This window comes from Lepidochelys kempii, chromosome 3 (genome assembly GCF_965140285.1).
Source record: "Lepidochelys kempii isolate rLepKem1 chromosome 3, rLepKem1.hap1, whole genome shotgun sequence".
In the NCBI taxonomy this organism is placed as follows: domain Eukaryota; kingdom Metazoa; phylum Chordata; order Testudines; family Cheloniidae; genus Lepidochelys; species Lepidochelys kempii.
The window spans coordinates 178,020,497-178,041,817 of record NC_136382.1 but is presented as its reverse complement, the minus strand read 5'-3'; the positions used below and the strand labels follow the sequence as shown (position 1 = coordinate 178,041,817).

The window sequence follows — 21,321 nt, the reverse complement described above, 5'->3', positions numbered from 1 at the left end:
GGCACACCAGAATGAAAGATGCCTGCAGAAGAGTATGGCCCACCAGAGGCAAGGGAAATGAGAAGGGAATTGCTTGGTTGTTGTAAAGCTATGTAGGGCAATGGCACTGAATACTGGCACCATTTTCCACAGGTAGTGATGATTAGAGCCAATATCTCACTTCTGACGGTAAAAAAGGCCCAGAGAGCATAGCTGCTGCTGGTGTTCTGAATCTGCCTGGGTCCATATGCCACTCGCCTGTTTTCTGCAATGGTGCCTGCCAAAGTTATCACAGACGGACATGGGAAATTGTCCTACTGTGAAGGAAAAAAAAATAAGGCTGCCAGCCCCAATGTCCTTTAAGAAAGAATTGCAGAGTACCTCCATGAATGTTTCATCAAGCTCTCAGAAGGGGATTCAAGGGACATCCCTAGGTACATAAACTGCTCCACATGTCCATCCCTGCCTAACTCTACAGGTGAATGAAAAGCAGATATACACAAAGAGGTAGTTTCTCTACCTCTTCTAATCTAGAGAGTAAATTAAATGAAAAGACAATAACTGCATCCTGCTATGTTGGGGGTAAAATCAGTACATCATTGTAATGGGAAATATATTTACACTTACCCAGGGTTCCTTCCCCTGCACTGGGCTTGCTTGTGCTTGACTGACTGGACTGCAGTGGAGTCTCAAACAGATTCTGGCTCGCAGCATAGCTGAACCCATGGGCACATGTCCCCCATCCTCCTCGACCTTACTGTTCACACTAGTGGTCTGTCTCTTGGGCTCCTCAGAGGTATTCTTAGTGGTCTGAGGGTGGTGGTGCAGTCCCTAAGTATGGCATGCTGCTATTCATAAAAGCAGCAGGTCTGTGGCTTGACACAGGATTGACTGTCGGCCTCCCTAGTCTGCTACTATGCCTGCCACAGTTCCTTCGCTTTCATGTGACGCTGCTGCTCATCACTGTCATACCTCTTCTCCGGCAGCCCCCATGCAATCTGCTCACAGATGTCTGTACTTCTACAGCTGGTCCATAGCTGTGTTTGCACAGCCTCTTCTACCCTCAGGCCCAGGAGATCCAACATCTTGTCTTTACTCTGAGCCAGAGCACATCTGGACCATATGCCCAGCTGACCATGCTGGCTAGTTGCACATAACAATGGAAAGCTGCTAGGTGTGCTTGTCAAGCTGAACAATCGGGAAATGGCATTTCAAAAATTTGCAGGGCTCTAAAAGGCACACTTCTGGTCTTCGTGACCCCTGGGCAGCCAAGTTCACAATTTAATGACCAGAGCAGTCAGGGTCAGGCATTGTGGGACATCTGCTGAAGTACTGTTAGGGTCAACATAGGTAACGTCTCACGCATCCGATGAAGTGGGTATTCACCCACGAAAGCTTATGCTCCAATACGTCTGTTAGTCTACAAGGTGCCACAGGACTCTTTGCCGCTTTTATAGGAAACAGTGTCTACCCTTGCACTACATCAAGCATGGTCCAATGCCATTCGGGAAGACGGTGTTACTGCATCACCGTAACAGGGCACTTACATTGGTGGGGGACAAATTTTAAGCCTAGACACATGCACAACTAGCTCAACGCCAGGCAGCTTATATGAACCTGACTTTGTAGTGAAGACCTGGCCTAAGTCTCTTGAAAATGAGACCGTCTTTTAAGGGCTGATCTACACTATACAAAGTTAGGTTGGCTGAACTACACAGCCCAGGACTGAAAAATTTTACACTTCGTGCAACCTAATGAAGTGCTCCCGAGGGCATTCTGCACCAAAAAATAAAAATTCTGCACACATTTTAAAATTCTGCAAATTTTATTTGTCAAATAAACGTGGAGGCTCCAGCATGGCATTGGGGAGCACAGGCCATTGGCTGCACAGCGGTGGGAGATCACTGTGCAGCTCCCACCCACGACACAGACTCAGCTACAAGGCTGCACCCAACCCTGATACAGTGCAAGGACCAGGCCTGCCCCAGAAAACACCCCAGGGCCCTTCCCCTCCATGCCAGGTACACCAGCAAGGCAGGATCCAAGTGTGGAGGGGCTTAGTGTGTGTGGGGGGGATCCAGGTGTGGTGTGAGAGGGTTCCAGGTGGGGCAATCTGGGTGCAGGCAGCTCAGTGGGGGATCTGGGTGCGGGGGGGGAGGAGGAGGGGAAATCTGGACGCACAGGGACTTGTTGGGTTTTTTTGGGTGCAACAGTAATGGGACTCTGCGGGAGGGTCCAGGTGAAGGTGGCTGGGCTCAGCGGGGGGGGGGGGGGGGGGTCTGGGTGTCGGGAGCTCAGTGGGGGGTCCAGATGCTAGAAGCATGGGGCTCAGTGGGGTGAGGATCCAGGTGCAGCTGGCTGGGGCTCAGTGGGGTGAGGATCTGGGTGCAGCTGGCTCATTGGGGTGGTGCAGGGAAAGTGGGACTCGGGGTGGGGTATGGGTGCAGGGGTGGTGAGGCTCAGCAGGAGGGTCTGGGTATGAGAGGGTCTGGATGCAAGGGGGTTGGGCAGATGGGGGAACAGCTGCCTTTACAGTGATCCCTCCACCTGCACCTGAGAACGATGGGTGCAGGAAGCATGGGGCGGGGGGGGGGGGAGGAGTTTGCAGAGCTTCCTACAGCTGGGGGAGAAATCTGGGGGTGGGTCTGACCCGGCCCCGGATGCCATGCAGAGGAAGAAGTCATCCTATCTTCCCGAGCCCAGCCCAGGGTAGGAGCCACCAAGCGGGTCTTCCCCAGTCCCCTGCCCCACAGTGATTTACCTCTCTGCCGGCTGCCCTGTGCACCCGAAACATACTGCTGGGGAGGGTCACACAACTGCTCTTGTGGCTTCCCTTTACTTCCCCTTCAGAAAGTCATTCTTCTGCAGGGAAGCAAAGAAATCCGCATTTGCTGTGGCACAATTCCCCCAGACGTAAATTAAGCCAACCTAAGCCCAGGTGTAGACACTACTAGGTCAATGGAAGAATTTGTCCATCAATCTAACCACTACCTCGAGGAGAGGTGGATTTATTACAGCAGTGGAAGAAAGCTGCAGCATTTCTAGATTATACATACCCAAAAGATACTTAGGCTGAACTATTGTGCCACATTTATAAAACTTGATCTCAAAAATTAGACTTGGAGTGGGCGGGGGGGGGGGGGGGGAAATCTTTCTTTATTCAGAAAAGCAACGTTTAATGTTAACTTAAAGAGTTTGCTAGAGGCTTATGGATTTAGCATATTGTTTATTTAAAGGTTTTAAGAGATTACAATAAGTTTAGGCCTTAATGTATTTTATATTAAATTCAGATTTTATAAAGGTTTATTTTTTTAAAAGAAGTTATGATTTAAAACAAAAAAATCTGATTTTTAAAATGTTATCCATTTTTATCCACCCTGAAACTAACAGGAATATGTAAAGCTACACAGAGTTTTAGACAGCTATTAAAGACACTACATACATTTTCTCACCGAGGTTTTCAAAAGTCTACATCATCTTATAACCATGAAGTTAGTGTGCCATTTCACATTTCCTGAAACTAAACTGCATGTTAAATTAGTTACCCGTTAGCATAGTCACTAAGCTTTAAAACCCAAATGTTAAAATTTCAGTATTGTAAAAAATTTACTAGTGTCCAGCTTTATACACCAGTGTACATAATTTTTCTCCATTTCACTCAGGTATCATCAACTAGTGTAGGTGGAAGATATGTGCAGTTGTCGCTATTAATTTATACAGCTGTCAAGTATTAAGAGTAAATTCCAGAAGGGACAGTGTACATTTACCAAACTTCAAAAAGGTAACATTTTAACAAGATATATCTCAAAACCTAAAGCGACCTGCCCAATAACCCAAGCCACAGAATTAGATAGCTTTAGGACAGTATTCAATTATTTATACTTTAAATCTCACCAGAAGGTTGGATGCTTTAAAATGCAGTTCTACATAAAGTAGCCATTTTAACTAGTCATATTTTTAATTTTTCAGATTAACAGGAGAATGACATGTTAGTCTGAAAGTTAATACTGCAGCATGGTACTGTTAGAGAAGTTACCATTATGCCTTTTCAGATAAGGTATACAAGTCAAAATGCTGCTTCTATTAAAATAGATATCCTTAAAAATTTATCCATTTGTTTTTATTTGAAAAGCTTATAGTCAATATACTACAGTGATCTGCCAGCAGAAAGTTATAAAAACTCCCATCAACGTCTAACACCATAACTTAACCCCACCCAAATTACACACACGTTCACCCACTGTCTCACACTTCAGTTTCCTGTACTAAGCAAGCTTTTTCCCCTCACATCTACCACCACCACAGGAACATACCTCCAAACCGAATGGGAGTTATGCATCCCAGTTAATAGAATCCTAGAAAAATGTAGGGCAGGGAGGAACCTCAGGAGGTCATCTTCTAGTCTATATGCTAAGATAGGATTAAGTATATCAGCACCATTTCTGATAGGTATTTATATAACCTGTTCTTAAAAGCCTCCCAGGAGGAGGCTTCCACAGCCTCCCTAAGTAATCTGTTCTAGTGCTTAACTATTACTATAGTTAGAAAACTTTTTTTAAAATATACAACCGAGATCTCCCTTGCTGCAAACTGAGATGATTAACTCTTATCTTACCTTCAATGGACATGAAGAACAATTGATCACTGTCCTCTTTATAACAATTTTCACATATTTGAAGAAATATGTCCAACCTGAGCCCTCTCTTGATTAAATAAGCCAAATTCTTTCAGCCTCTCCTCAAAGGCCATGTTTTCCAAACCTCTTGCTGCTCTTCTATGGAGTTTTCCAATTCTTCACATCCTTCTCAAAGTGTGGTGCCCAAATCTGGATAAAGTACTCCAATTGAGGCCTCCTCAGTGCCAAATAGAGAGGGATAATTACCTCCCATGTCTTACATAAAATGTGCATACAATCGCAGATGGACTCTTTTGTGTGTAACAGTATCAAACTGTTGACCCCTTCAATTTGTGAGCCACTACAACCTCCAGCCTTTTCTGCCTAGCCAGTTATTTCCCTCTTTTGTATTTGTGGATTTGATTTTTCCCTCCTAAGTAAAGAGCTTTGCACACATTTTTATTAAATTTCATTTTATTGATTTCAGACAAATTCTCCAATTTATCCAGAGCACCTGGAATTCTAATCCTGTCCCCCAGAATGCTTGCAACCCCTCCCAGCTTGGTGTCACCTGCACGTTGTTTTTGTTTATTTGATTGTTTTGTTTTAAGTATGCAGTCCACTCCACCATCCTAATCATTAATGAAAACATGGAATAGTACCAGACATAGGACAGACCTGTGCAGGATCTTACTTGATACAGACTCACTTTGACAGTGAACCACTGATGATTAGTCTTTGAGAACAATCAGTGCATGCCAATATCACTTAAAATATTTAGAAAGGATGTACTTCACACTATACAACAAACAGGACACATGGCCTAGTTGAGGCCTCTAGGCAATAGTAATTCTAAGTAATAAAAAAAATAAGAAAAAGTCATCTTTCCTTTAGAGACTGACCTTTGTGGAGAGAGACACCAAGCATAGCACTGGGGAGGAGGGAGGGTGAAGCAGAAGCATGTATTATTCATAACACTATGACAATTTGGATATGAAGTCGTTAATCCTAGTACAATTAATGAAGGTTTTTATGAGTTTATGACCAAGCTGTGTGTCAAGAATTGTTTTGATCATTCTCCAAAATTACTTATCAGACATACGAACTTAAATGATTCCAAGCTTTCCAGTGGAAAAAAATAGAACTTCTAGATTTGATACTTCTCTCTGCTACCTGGAAAATCATATTTTATATATATAACAAACAAAAACAAACAGTAAACATCACCAGTTTAATAATTAAATGGAAGACCAAAACTTAAATACATTTGCGTATAGCCTGGTCTACACTAGAAGATTAGGTTGAGCCAGTTACATTGCTCAGGGGAGTAAAACAATCTACACCCAAGTGACATAGTTAAGCTGACCTAAATCCTCGTGTAGGCAGCACAAGGTTGACAGAAGAATTCTTCAGTCAACTAGCTACTGCCTTTCAGGGAGGTAAATTACCAATGGCAAAGACAGCATCTACTCTGAAGCGCTATAGTGGTGCAGCAGCACCACTGTAGCATTTTAAGGGCAGAAAAGCCCTCTGTTTTATGTGAAAGCTACATGACATCAACTAAGCCCTGGTCTACATTAGGACGTTAGGTCGAATTTAGCAGCGTTAAATTGATGTAAACCTGCACCCGTCCACACGATGAAGCCCTTTATTTCGACTTAAAGGGCTCTTAAAATCGATTTCCTTACTCCACCCCTGACAAGTGGATTAGTGCTTAAATCGGCCTTGCCGGGTCGAATTTGGGGTACTGTGGACACAATTCGACGGTATTGGCCTCCGGAAGCTATCCCAGAGTGCTCCATTGTGACTGCTCTGGACAGCACTCTCAACTCAGATGCACTGGCCAGGTAGACAGGAAGAGAACCGCAAACTTTTGAATCTCATTTCCTGTTTGGCCAGCATGACAAGCTGCAGGTGACCATGCAGAGCTCATCAGCAGAGGTGACCATGATGGAGTCCCAGAATCGCAAAAGAGCTCCAGCATGGACTGAACAGGAGATACAGGATCTGATCGCTGTTTGGGGAGAGGAATCCGTGCTATCAGAACTCCGTTCTAGTTTTCGAAATGCCAAAACCTTTGTCAAAATCTCCCAGGGCATGAAGGACAGAGGCCAGAACAGGGACCCGAAGCAGTGCCGCGTGAAACTGAAGGAGCTGAGGCAAGCCTACCAGAAAACCAGAGAGGCGAACGGCCGCTCCGGGTCAGAGCCCCAAACATGCCACTTCTATGATGAGCTGCATGCCATTTTAGGGGGTTCAGCCACCACTACCCCAGCCATGTTGTTTGACTCCTGCAATGGAGATGGAGGCAACACGGAAGCAGGTTTTGGGGATGAAGAAGAGGATGATGATGATGAGGTTGTAGATAGCTCACAGCAAGCAAATGGAGAAACTGGTTTTCCCGACAGCCAGGAACTGTTTCTCACCCTGGAACTGGAGCCAGTACCCCCCAAACCCACCCAAGGCTGCCTCCTGGACCCGGTAGGCAGAGAAGGGACCTCCAGTGAGTGTACCTTTTAAAATACTATACATGGTTTAAAAGCAAGCATGTGAAAGGATTAATTTGCCCTGGCATTCGCGGCTCTCCTGGATGTACTCCCAAAGCCTTTGCAAAAGGTTTCTAGGGAGGGCAGCCTTATTGCGTCCTCCATGGTAGGACACTTTACCACTCCAGGCCAGTAACACGTACTCGGGAATCATTGTACAACAAAGCATTGCAGTGTATGTTTGCTGGCGTTCAAACAACATCCCTTCTTCATCTCTCTGTGTTATCCTCAGGAGAGAGGGATATCATTCAGGGTCACCTGGAGTTGAAATAGGGTGCTTTTCTTCAGGGGACACTCAGAGGAGCCCGTTCCTGCAGGGCTGTTTGCCTGTGGCTGAACAGAAATGTTCCCCGCTGTTAGCCACAGGGAGGGGGGAGGCAAAATGTGACCTTGTAATGAAAGCACATGTGCTATGTACGTAATGTTAACAGCAAAATGTGTCTTTTTAAATACCGCTGTCCCTTTTTTTTCCTCCACCAGCTGCATGTGTTTCAATGATCACAGGATCTTCTCCTTCCCAGAGGCTAGTGAAGATTAGGAAAAAAAAACAAAAAAACGCACTCGCGATGAAATGTTCTCTGAGCTCATGCTGTCCTCCCACACTGACAGAGCACAGACGAATGCGTGGAGACAAATAATATCAGAGTGCAGGAAAACACAAAATGACCAGGAGGAGAGATGGTGGGCTGAAGAGAGGGCTGAAGCTCAAATGTGACAGCAGCATGATGAGAGGAGGCAGGATTCAATGCTGAGGCTGCTGGAGGATCAAACCAGTATGCTCCAGTGTATGGTTGAGCTGCAGGAAAGGCAGCTGGAGCACAGACTGCCACTACAGCCCCTGTGTAACCAACTGCCCTCCTCCCAAAGTTCCTTAGCCTCCACACCCAGACGCCCAAGAACGCAGTGGGGGGGCCTCCGGCCAACCAGCCACTCCACCACAGAGGATTGCCCAAAAAACCCAGAAGGCTGGCATTCAATAAATTTTAAAGTTGTAAACTTTTAAAGTGCTGTGTGGCATTTTCCTTCCCTCTTCCACCACCCCTCCTGGGCTACCTTGGTAGTCATCCCCCTATTTGTGTGATGAACGAATAAAGAATGCATGAATGTGAAGCAACAATTACTTTATTGCCTCTGCAAGCGGTGATCGAAGGGAGAAGGGGAGGGTGGTTAGCTTACAGGAAAGTAGAGTGAATCAAGGGGCGGGGGGTTTCATCAAGGAGAAACAAAGAACTTTTATACCGTAGCCTGGCCAGTCATGAAACTGGTTTTCAAAGCTTCTCTGATGCGTACCGCGCCCTCCTGTGCTCTTCTAAACGCCCTGGTGTCTGGCTGTGCGTAACCAGCAGCCAGGCGATTTGCCTCAACCTCCCACCCCGCCATAAACGTCTCCACCTTACTGCTTGCTGTGTGCTCCACAATATCTGTGAGAGTAATAACAGTGGGAATATTGGTTTCGCTGAGGTCTAAGCGAGTCAGTAAACTGCACCAGCGCGCCTTTAAACATCCAAATGCACATTCTACCACCATTCTGCACTTGCTCAGCCTGTAGTTGAACAGCTCCTGACTACTGTCCAGGCTGCCTGTGTACGGCTTCATGAGCCATGGCATTAAGGGGTAGGCTGGGTCCCCAAGGATAACTGTAGGCATTTCAACATCCCCAACAGTTATTTTCTGGTCTGGGAATAAAGTCCCTTCCTGCAGCTTTTGAAACAGACCAGAGTTCCTGAAGATGCGAGCGTCATGTACCTTTCCCGGCCATCCCACGTTGGTTCATCCTTGTGATCCACCAGAGCTTGCAGCACTATTGAAAAGTACCCCTTGCGGTTTATGTACTCGCCGGCTTGGTGCTCCGGTGCCAAGATAGAGATATGGGTTCCATCTATGGCCCCACCACAGTTAGGGAATCCCATTGCAGCAAAGCCATCCACTATGACCTGCACATTTCCCAGGGTCACTACCCTTGATATCAGCAGATCTTTGATTGCGTGGGCTACTTGCATCACAGCAGCCCCCACAGTAGATTTGCCCACTCCAAATTGATTCCCAACTGACCGGTAACTGTCTGGCGTTGCAAACTTCCACAGGGCTATCGCCACTTGCTTCTCAACTGTGAGGGCTGCTCTCATCTTGGAATTCATGCGCTTCAGGACAGGGGAAAGCAAGTCACAGTTCCATGAAAGTGCCCTTATGCATGCAAAAGTTTTGCAGCCACTGGGAATTGTCCCAGACCTGCAACACTATGCGGTCCCACCAGTCTGTGCTTGTTTCCCGAGCCCAGAATCGGCGTTCCACAGCATGAACCTGCCCCATTAGCACCATGATGCATGCATTGGCAGGGCCCATGCTTTCAGAGAAATCTGTGTCCATGTCCTGATCACTCACGTGACCACGCTGACGTCGTCTCCTCGCCCGGTATCGCTCTGCCAGGTTCTGGTGCTGCATATACTGCTGGATAATGCGTGTAATGTTTAATTGCCAAAGTGAGCTGAGCAGCCTCCATGCTTGCCTTGGTATGGCGTCCGCACAGAAAAAAGGTGCGGAACGATTGTCTGCCGTTGCTCTTACGGAGGGAGGGGCGACTGATGACATGGCTTACAGGGTTGGCTTACAGGAAATTAAAATCAACAAAGGGGGTGGCTTTACATCAAGGAGTATTTCAGGCAGGACTTCACGGAGGGTTCCAATAAGAAATGGTGCACCTAAGTAATTGTTCTTATTGGAACAAGCAGGTTGGTCTGGCCTCTGATTGATACATGGCTAGATTTACCTCGCTGCACCTTCTCTGTGAGTGACTACAGAGTGACCTAGAGGAATGAGTTCCCTAGATGGGGGAGAGGGGGAAGCAAATGAGTACAAAACAAATCTGGTCTATTTCTTGTTTTGATCCACTCCATCTATCTTTTACATCTTTGGCTGGCAGCAGACGGTGCAGAAGGACTGCAAGCCATCCACATCTCATGGCTGCTCGGCAGAAGACGGTGCAGTAGGACTGCTAGCCATCCTCATCTCTTGCCTGCCTGGCAGAAGATGATACAGTAGGACTGCTAGCAATCCGTATCGCCTGCCCGCTCACCATAAGATGGTTCAATAGGACTGACTGCAGGTCTAAAGAGAATGACCTGGTCCAGTCACTCCAAATTTAGTTCCTGTGCACGTCTGCCCAGGCGCTCCTGACCGATGTAGCCAGGAGCACCTCGGACATGACGATGACGGCTACCAGTCGTACTGTACTGTCTGCTGCCACAAGGCAATGGGTTGATGCTGCTGTGTAGCAATGCAGTACCGCGTCTGCCAGCACCCAGGAGACATACGGTGACGGTTACCTGAGCGGGCTCCATGCTTGCCGTGGTATGGCGTCTACACAGGTAACTCAGGAAAAAAGGCGCGAAACGATTGTCTGCCCTTGCTTTCATGGAGGGAGGGAACGGGGGCCTGATCATATGCACCCAGAACCACCCGCAACAATGTTTTAGCCCCATCAGGCATTGGGATCTCAACCCAGAATTCCAATGGGCAGCGGAGACTGCGGGAACTGTGGGATAGCTACCCACGGTGCAACACTCCCGAAGTCGACTCTAGCCTCGGTACTGTGGAAGCACTCCGCCGAGTTAATGCACTTAGAGCATTTTCTGTGGGGACACACACACTCGAATATATAAAACCGATTTCTAAAAAACCGACTTCTATAAATTCGACCTAATTTCGTAGTGTAGACATACCCTAAGACACAGACAAAAGCTTCAGAGACTTCAACTAGTTAAGTAGCTAAGTACCAGGGCATGATGGACAGAGGTAGCAAGATTTATGGCTTTCTTTTAATAGGATTGCATCATTCACAGTAAACTACCCTCATACTCATTTTCCTAGTCTTTTGACTAGGGATATATAAAATATGAATCTTACATAAAATCTAAATAGAATGTATGAGTTCAGAAAAATGAACTATAACACTGTGGACTATTCACAGGTTAAAGCAGGGGTAGTCATTTTTTGTCAAGGTCCAAATTTCTTGGTCAAGATACAGTCAAGGTCCAGACTCTGGAGAAGCATTTTTCACACCGCAATAATGATAAGTAAATAAAAGACTTTGCAGTCTGTTCAAAAGCATCTGGCAGTCTGGATTTGGCCCACAGTCCACCTATTGACTACTCCTGAGTTAAAGGAACATAGCAACAACTATACCTCGCCAGATTAATGGTCATCTACATCCTGTTTCCAAAAGTGAGACGCAGCAGCGTTTCAGAGGAAGGTGAAAATACCCATAATGAATAGTTATGCAGGAACTTGTAAATAGGGAATGGTTTCTTCCTAATCCCGTCCCCCACCCCAATCAGCTCTTCTTAGCTGTGCTTGTAGCCATTTGATGGCTGTAACAGTGAAACCCTAGGTAACCCTCCAGGGACTGGAACAGTCACGTATCCAATGTAATCAGGTGTACGAAGCTATGGCAAGCAGTTGTACACTACAAGATATGCCAAGAGGCTAAACTACTACTGCAATTCTGAAAACAAACAAATACAAAAACAGATTTAAGACATTTAGACCAGTTAGAAAATACTGAGAACTTGTTTATGTACACTTAATGAATATTCTAGCACACAATTTTAAGTGTAAACAAGCAAAAGATCATTTCTAACCTGTTTACATCAATATTTTATACAACAGTGCTCACGAAAGAATTCCAAAATAGTGTGTGCGTGTATATTTATATACATCTCTTAGCCCTACTGTCATTAGTGTTGGCAATACTTAAGTTGGGGGCTATGCAAATGAAGCATCAACTATCCATCCAAGTTTATGATTTCAGAATCCACGAAGTTTTTTCCCCAATTTTAAATTCATTTTGTTTTCAAGGCAGGTTAATAGTGTTTGTCTGTCTCAGACAGAGATAGACACACCCTCTACTAAGAAGAGAGGCGGGAGAACTCAAACCTAGTTCCTACATTTAAGGAAAAACAAAAACAAATGCCTAGTATTTATGTTTAAACATGCTTGATTAGGGCCTGTTTGTGCCAGCCTTATGTTGAGTAGTGCCTTGCCACCACAAGAAGTCTCACTGATTTCAATACACTGCATTTCAATGGTACTATTTGTGGTGTTAAAATCTTCCTCAGTGTAAGAGTGGCAAAATCTGACCCTTAAAGTGTTAGTTTAACTGAAATATGGAATTTTGATTATCAAAGCTTCATCAGCCAGAGGCTATTAAAAGTAAGTTCTTCACAGAACTAAGCTTATTTCTGGTAATTTTTGCAAACTGTACTTCTTACTCCTGGGGGGCATTCTGCACCAAAAAATTAAAAATTCAGCACACAATATTTTAAAAAGTCTGCAAATTGTATTTGTCAAAACACCACTACATAATCACACCAGTTTCAATTACTTTGGTAACTTATTTCAAAATACCTGTCGGCAAGTATGTCTGTAACAATACAGACGAACAAGAATTCCCCCAGAAGTAGAGAGTTAAAGAAACCCCTATGACAACCCAGTTCCTGTTCCTCTGCCTCCATGCCCCCCGCAGAGCCCAACCTGGGGGCTAGACACCCAGAACCTAGCCATGCCACCGCCCCCAGCTAACACACCCAAATCCCCTCCCGCCCAGAGCCCAGCTGCAGGGTCCCCCCAAGCCCAGATGACCACACCTCTTCACCCCCCCAGACCCCCTTACTTTCCCAGATAACAGCACCCACTCCCCCTTAGCCCAGACACCTGTACCCCTGCCCCCAGAGCCCAACTGTGGGGCGAGTCCAGCCCAGACACCCATCCCTCCCCGACAGAGCCCAGCTTTGCCCCCCCCAGCTCAGACACCTGCCCCTCCCCCCCAGAGCCCAGCCACACGCTCCCCCTTGCCCAGATACCCACTCCACTACCCCTCAGAGCCCAGGGATCCTGAGGGAGAAACAGTCTGATGCTGGATCTCAGGCTTGTATAGTTTCCTGCGCGTTGCTGTCTCCTTCCCTTAGGGCATGCGGGGAACTGCAGCTGCCAGGAATCCTCTAGTTCTATCCCATTCCCAGGGCAGTGTCTTCTATGTGTGAGCTGGGCTCTGCAGGGTCCAGAGGCCCCTAGTGGCAGCCAGCAGCCAATTGGGGGTGTGTGGAAATTCTACATGCACATTAATTTCTGCAAAATTCTGCATTGCACAGTGGTGCAGAATTCCCCCAGGAGTAACTTCTACTCAGCATTACTGACTATATGAAGTGATATTACAGCAACTTCTAGAAAGTTAAGTCATTTCATCCAGAGAGGCTATTGTTACTGTATATGTGTTGCAATACCAAAGCATAATGGAGCAAGCTGAGGATAATTTTATAGATTTGTTTAGAAACTTTGGCCAAAGATATATGGCTGAAACTTTGAGCCACATTCTGATAAATGAACAATGGTATGCAACTCCCATTACCCTTCATTTCAAAGAACCTAAATGTTGTTGCTCATGTCACTTTGTTTCCTAAACTGTAAGCTCTGTGGGGCAGGAGCCAGGCCTTCTAGGTGTCTGAACAGTGCCTAGTATGAGTGGGGCCTCTGGGCATTACTGTAACATTTAGTGATATAAATACTTCTATTCATGGTAACATTGCATCCATTAAGTTTCCGTCCCCAAATCAACATTTCTTTGGCACCTACGATGAGCAAGAATTTAGAATACCTAGTAACTAAAGCCTCCAAAGGTTTTGTGATCACAGATGTCATATCTCATGTTTTCAATATATTTGTCCAATGAAACTCAGAGGTACTGGGTAGTTTTCAGGGAAATCCTCTTTTTTTAAATTCAGTTTTTCAGCTGGAATAGAACATTGTGGGTATAATTTTCCAAAAGTCACAGAATTTCAGCAGCTCAGTCTGTTAGACCCCAGAATCTGTTCTTTGCACTCTGCTTTGGACTGACACAGAAGGCATCCAGAAACTACAGAGAGATTGACATGCAACACTCTACCTTCCAGCCTTTGATGATATCAGAAAGCACATAACACCATTGCATCAAGACCCACCTAGGTTACCACTGAAATTTTGGGTTCATTTCAATGTCCTGATGTTTATCTATAAACTCCTGAATGGGCCTTAGGGCCTGGTTAACCTGGAGGCTGTTACTCTTTACTCAGGCTATATCTTACTTCTGTGGGAATTCTGCGTCATTGCATGTACACAGAATTCATGGCCCATGCAGATTTCTGTGCTTCCCCGCAGAAAAAATGACTTCTAAAGGGAAAGCAAAGTGAAGTCGCAAGAGCGGTCACGTACCCCCTTCCTGGCAGTGCAGCAGGTCAGTTTGGGCACCCACAGCAGCTGGTAGAAATGTAAATCACCATGGGGGATGAGAAGAGAGAGACACTCTGTCCCTCTTGCTCACTATTGCAGCATGCTTGGCATGGAGGAGGCAGGGCTCTGGGGTGTTTCTGAAGAGGTAGGCACAGGGCAGGCTCTGTTCCCTCAGGTGGAGGAGACTGTAGCCACCTGCCTGCTCAGTGAATTGTTCCCATTGTTCTTAGTGAATTCCCCCAGGAGTATAAAAGAGGTGTAAAAATGTTAAGGCTCCTTTACATTGCCAGAGCGGCGTAAAGGACAGTATGGTCTTAGTAATGCTTATGGTGCTTTAGTGATTAGAACAGGTCTAAATTTTTGGATTGAAAAAATTTCCTATCAAAATGTGCTCCGTGAACTATTTGCTATTGACCTTTCTGGAGACGGTCAGTAGCCAGTATAAATTTGAGAGTTTGAGTCCCCAGCCCTCAGTTGCTCCTCACTTTCCTATGATGTAACACTGAGCATATGGCTGCATATATTTGTTGACTAATAACTAGAAATAAAGGGTCAAACCTAGCTCCCATTCACTATTAGGCAGAAGGGGTTTGGTGATTTCCCCCAATGCTCCCCACTCCAATTCACCATCCATTGTATTGTAGTTTAAGTAAATTACCAAAATAATTGAAATCAGCTTGATTATACTGCATTATTTTCACATTAAAAATATGCAGAATTTTGCAGAATTTTTAATTTTGAGGGGCAGAATTCCACTAGGAGTAACATCTACCCTTAAAACACTACAGCGGTACAGCTGCAGCACCACAGTGTAACAGCTCTCTGCAGCCAAAGCCACCTCCCCAAGAAGCATTAATTAGGTTGACAGAAGAATTCTTCCACTGACATTAGCACAGTCTACACCAGGGGTTAGGTCTGCTTAAGTATGTCACTCAGCAGTGTGCATTTTTCACACAGCTAAGTAATGTAACTGGATCAACTTAACTTTTTAGTGTAAACCTGGCTTGAACATGGATGCTACAGCTGGAAGAGCTCAGGCTCAAAATGAGAGGAATAGGACATTTCTCAGTGGAAAGTCCTCATCTGCACAATTCACTGTCACAGGAGATCAGATGAGCCACACTTTAAGAACTCACTCTTTCTATGGGGCCTTTAAACAATTTTAATCAGGGAAACTTTAAGACAGTTATCTTGGTGGACTGCAGAATATGCCAGAAGTCAAATTCAGGAGAGAACTTGGGAGTCTCTCCTACTGGAGAAGACCGATTGCATTTTGTAGATATGATCTACTATATGGCTATTGTATGGCAACACATCCCCAACATCCCTCCCCACTGCTGACTTATGAAAGGACATTCCCTTCTCCTTCCACTCCTGGGGGATTTCTGCAGCACTGCGCAAGGCAGAATTTCCGCCCCTCCTCCCCCCACCCCAAAATGGGCTACAGTGCTGCTGGCCACCACTAGGGGCCACTGGACCAGGCAGAGGCCAGCGCACAAATAGCAGACTAGGGTCGGGGGAGGTGGAGGAAACTGGAGGGTTCCCAGCAGCTGCATATCCCAGCATGCCCTGAAGGAAGGAAGGAGGCAGCTGTGCAAAGGAAACTCCATGCAAGCTTGGGACTCATCATGAGGCTGTTTCTCCCTCTAGATCCCTGGGCTCTGGGGGGGTAGAGAATGCGAGTGTCTGGGCTGGGGAGAGGGGCCCACAGCTGGCCTATAGGGAGTGAGAGTCTGGCCTGGGAAGACCCCACAGACGGGCTCTGGGGGGGAGGGGAGAGGTGTGTCTTTGTCTGTCCCCCTACCCCCGCTGGGCTCAGTGTGAGAGGAGGCAGAGAAACAGGAACTGGGTTGTCGTAGGGGTTTCTTTAACTCTCTACTCCGGTGTGTGTGTGTGTGTGTGTGTGGGGGGGGGGTTACAAACATACTTGCCGATTGGTATTTTGAAATAAATTACTAAGATAATTGACAGATTTCAGAGTAGTAGCCGTGTTAGTCTGTATTTGCAAAAAGAAAAGGAGTACTTGTGGCACCTTCGAGACTAACAAATTTATTTGAGCTTAAGCTTTCGTGAGCTACAGCTCACTTCATCGGATGCATCCTTTCCTTTTTGCAAGAGAATTGAAACTAGTATTATTATATAGTGTTATTTTGACAATAAAATTTGCAGAATTTTGCAGAATTTTTAGGCGCAGAATGCCCCCAGGAGTATCCTTCTAACAAGAAGTTGTTCAACTCAGAAATTTTGATGGCTGTAAGTTACTAGAGCAAGGTTGTGTGAAAACATATTGTAGGGACAGAAAAAAAAAAATAAAAAAAGGCCAGAAGGCTCTTTTTGCTTGATCAAGTACTATATCTTGATGCAAGGTCCTTATACTTCACTGTAACTAATTTTATACGAAAGGAAAGTGTTAACCATAGTACTGATTATGAAACCTCTTGATATATTTAAAAAAAAAAAACAACCCACACTACACACACAAGTTCTGAGGTTATTTTAAGAGATGGTTTAAAAACCTCATCCTGCAAGGAGTTTCATGCTAGTATATTCCTGTGCCCAGGCAGATTTCATTCCAGGTTCGGGTCCCAAGTATATTTTTGAGCATTTAAATAAACAATGAAATAGTGACATCTGAATCACTCCTTTCCTAAAGGCTGAAGACAAATTGGAAAAATGTTTCTCAATACATAAAAAGAAGAGAATTCCAACCTTAAGATGTATCTGATTAGTGAAGTTAAAAAAACAAAAACAAAACACCACACAAACTGTTAGCATTTGAAATGTACGATTTACAATAATCTAGTGAAATACTGTATTATATGTAACTGTGGGTTTTATAGGAAGAATGTCAGAAATACACAGAAGTGCCTTGAAATGTAGTTAACTTGTCTTGTAGAGTTTAAATTAAAAATGCCAACTTTAAAGAAGAAATTAACAAAGGCTGTCTTTAACTATGATTAAATATCAATTCAAGAACAGTAGAGAATATTAACATAAATTTTATGGGCTTTGCAGTACTGTGATAAACCTTAAAAGTAGAAAATGGCACTTTGTTCTTAGCCTTATGTATTACATTCAAAAGTCATGAAAAAGCTCACAGGATTTTCACTTCTCTTTTCACTATTCAGAGCACATCCCTAGCTCACCATTCTTCTGGCTTCCATGGATCAACTTAAAACAAGACCAAGCCATCTGTGCAATTTTTCAGGGTCTTATTTATTAATATTTAAAATGAAGTTACATAAATACAAGATTACTATTAAATAAGTTACTTTCTATTCAAATCATCTACCATTAAAACAGTTATTTAATCTATAGGTTTACAATTTCCTTCAAAGGCTACATATCATATTAAAAAATGCAATGAGCAGATGAAAAGAGCAGCCTTCTGCAGTTAAGTGAATGATGGGATGAAACTGCCCACACCTTGACTGTTATATGGTATGAATATATATAAATGATCAGATGAAACACAAAACCCTGAAATAAATATGGACATCGCAGATACAAATGTACACCATAGGAGCAAGCTATTGTGGGTCAGTGCAAGTATTAAATTACAAAAGCTTGTGACAGCAGAAACAGAGCTATGCATTACCTCTTTAATTCCAAGGAAGTATTCATAATAATGCACACATAAATCAGCTTTTCAAAATTTCTCTCATCCACATGCCTGGGGCAAGTAAACCATCTTTTTTCCCCATTATAACCATTCGCGCAAGTAGATAGTAAACATCTGAGACACAATTTTGCAAAGCTAATATATGTGTATATATTACATACAGACATGTATATAAAATTTCTAAAATACCATCAATAACCTGTATTAGCTTCTGAATTATGCTAAATCTAACTATATGGTATTAGCAAGTCAATTTTCCCTTTCTACCTAGACATTTAAAATTTGACATACTGTATATGATTCTTGTCTGACTTAGTTTGTGGGTTAATTTGAAAGTTAAAGACAGGAGAAGATCTGCTCTGACTTTTTGGTGGAAGTGTCAATTCCGAGTTTGCTCACCTCCGCAAAAGTGGCCACTCTCTAAACTATAAAATTTTCCAGCAGGCCCCTCTTCCTCCAGCAGACGCCGCAAGCCAGGTACCCTTCCCATCAGCGCCGGGCTCTAAGGGCACCCCCAGATCTGCTCGCCCTGCAGCAACCCCTCCGCGCACGGACGGGGCTGGGCACTGTACCTGGCAGTGGAGCTTGACCCCACGCAACCCTCCAGCCCCTTTGCCCCCATCCTTCCCCCACCCCGCTCCCCTCGGCTTTCGCTGATCGCGGGCGGAAGGGAGACGGCAGCCGCGGTTGCTCCCCGCCTCCCCTTGGGGGAGCGGGCCTCCGACAGGCCGAGGCGAGCGAGCCCGCGGGGGGCGGGTCGCCTCTCGGCGGCCGGGAGCGGAGCAGGCCCCCCCCCAGTGCCCCGCTCCTCAGGCGGGGGAGCCCGAGCCCCAGCCGGGAGACTCCTACCGTTCAGCTGCGGCGGGGCCGGCGCATCTCAGCCCCGTCCCGGCTCCTCCCGGGGCCCCAGCATCATCTGCTCCCGGGCCCAGCCGGCTCCCGCTGCCTCGCAAGGACGGCGCACCCCAGCCAGAACCCCCACCGAATGGAAAATAGCTCCCCGGGCCCAGGGGCGGAGAAGGATGGGGGAGTGACAAGGACACAACCAATCACAGGGGACCTCTACCTTCATAGGCCCAATAGGAACAGTACAGGCATCGAGGTGGGGCCACATCCAGCCTATAGGAGCTCTGCTTTCGTACTGGCCCCGCTAGAACCGCTCTAGCGACCCTCCGTTGACTGCCATCTTGGATTCAGGCAGATTGCCCAGTCCTGGAGTGGTCTTGTCAGCGGCCATTTTGGATTCGGGCAATAAACCCAGCCAAAGGGATTGATCACGTGGGAGTAAAATTAAATGAGGAAACCGTTAGCTGGAATGTTCTATGGCCTGGTTCTGGGTCTGGTAGGAAGTAATCTTTAGTAAAGGGCATCAAGGGCCTTCCCTGGCCTCCAGCTGACAGGAGAGGCCTGGCCAACCTTATGCCTTGGGAAACCGCCGGCAGTGCCCAGCAGAGCCTGGAGACTAAAATAACCATTGCATCTGGTACAGGTGCCCTGATCGGGTTGCCAACTTTCTGATGGCAGAAAACTGAACACCCTTGCGCCACCCCCTGTCCTGGGGCTCCGCCTCTTCTCTGAGCTGCTCCTCCCACTCCTTCCATCCCCCCTTCCTTTGCTCGCTCTCCCCCACCCTCACTCACTTGCTCATTTTCACGGGGCTGGGACAGGCGGCTGGGGTACGGGAGGGGATGCAGGCTCTGGAGTGTGGCTGGGGATGAGGGATTTGACTGCAGGAGGGGGATGGGGCAAGGGGTTCAAAGTGTGGGAAGGGGCTCCGGGCTGGGGCAGCGGGTTGAGGTGCGGGAGGGGATGGGGGCTCCGGCTGGGTGGGAGTGTGGGAGGGAACTCCGGGATGGGATAGGGGGTTGGGGTACAGGAGGAGCTGCAGTCTCTGGCAGGGGGTGTGGGCTTCAAGGTGGGGCCAGAAATTAGGGGTTCAGGGTGTGGAAGGGGGGTCCAGGATGGGGGAGGGGGTTGAGGTGCAGGAGGGGGTGCAGGCTCTGGGAGGGAGTTTGGGTGCAGGAAGGGGGAGGGCTCCTGCTGGGAGTGCCGGCTCTGGGCTGGGGCCAGGGATGAGGGGTTCAGGGAGCAGGAGGGCACTCTGGTAGGGTGGCCAGGTGTCCGGTTTTTTACTGGAACTCCCAGTAGAAAAGGGACCCTGGTGGCTCCAGCCAACACCGGGTCATGGGGGTGGCTTAGCACGGGAATCATACAGACTCTGGCCGCTAGGCCACACTACCCCACCAGTGAGGGGTGATTATATGAACTCCGGCTGCTAGGCCACAGTACCTTGCTTGTGAGGGGGATTATATGGACTTTGACCATTGGACCACACTGCCCTGACACTTGAGATGAGCCACATGGACTCCAGCTGCCAGGCCACACAACCCGGCTTGCAAGGGGGATTATATGGACTCTGGCCATTGAGACGCACTGCTGCAACGCTGGGAGTGATTTACATGGACCCTGACCAGTGGGCCACACTGCCCTGATGTTTGGGGCGAGTTACATGGACTCCGGCTGCTATGCCGCACTACCCCGCCTGCAAGGGATGATTAAATTGGGGATTTAATTGGGGATCAGTGCTGCTTTGAGCAGGGGGTTGGACTAGATGACCTCCTGAGGTCCCTTCCAACCCTGATATTCTATGATTCTATGGACTCTGGCCATGGGGCCGCACCCCTCCGATGCTGGGAGCAAGTTATATGGACTCCGGCTGCTAGGGCCCACTACCCTGACCAAGGTGTGATTGCAGGGAGGGAGGCCATCGAGCCACCCACAGAGAGGCGAGCCCGCGAACTTGGGAGTGGCGAGGTCCCGACACCCCATTCCCCCGCTCCCTGCCCCAAAGGAGCGGTAAGGTGCCAGGCCTGCCACAACTGGTGGAGAATGTGGGCAACGATCAGGGCCTGAAGGAAGGACCCAGACACCCAAGATGGAGCCAGAGACGCTGCTGAAATGGCTGCTGGACAACCGACAGCAGCAGGCCGCGCAAGAGCAGCAGCAGCAGCAAGCACAGTTGCTCCAACAGCTCACAGCACAACAGCAACTGCAGGTGGCACAGCAGCAAGAACAGCAGCAGCTGCTGATTCGGGAGCTGACTGCCCAACAACAGCAAACCAGGGGCGACTCTTTCAACAGATGGCAACTTTGCTAATACACGCACCAAGTCCTCCCTCAGGCTCGGCCGGGGGCGGGGCCAGGGATGACCTCGGAGGACTACCAGTGCACCTAACAATGATGGAGTCTGGGGACGACCCCGAGGCCTTTCTCGTGACTTTCGAGCAGGTTGCAACCAC

The 21,321-nt window shown here is 46.9% G+C and overlaps 1 protein-coding gene across 2 annotated transcripts in view; it reads right to left on the bottom strand.

Moving 5' to 3' along the window:
- SOCS5 (suppressor of cytokine signaling 5) overlaps nucleotides 1-19,024 on the bottom strand; it is a 47,953-nt gene extending 28,929 nt beyond the window's left edge. For both annotated transcript variants that reach the window (XM_073339136.2, XM_073339135.2), the window contains exon 1: nucleotides 18,872-19,024. The gene's annotated coding sequence lies outside the window, so the exon portion shown is untranslated. The remainder of the gene's footprint in view (nucleotides 1-18,871) is intronic.
- Nucleotides 19,025-21,321: the final 2,297 nt, after the last annotated feature.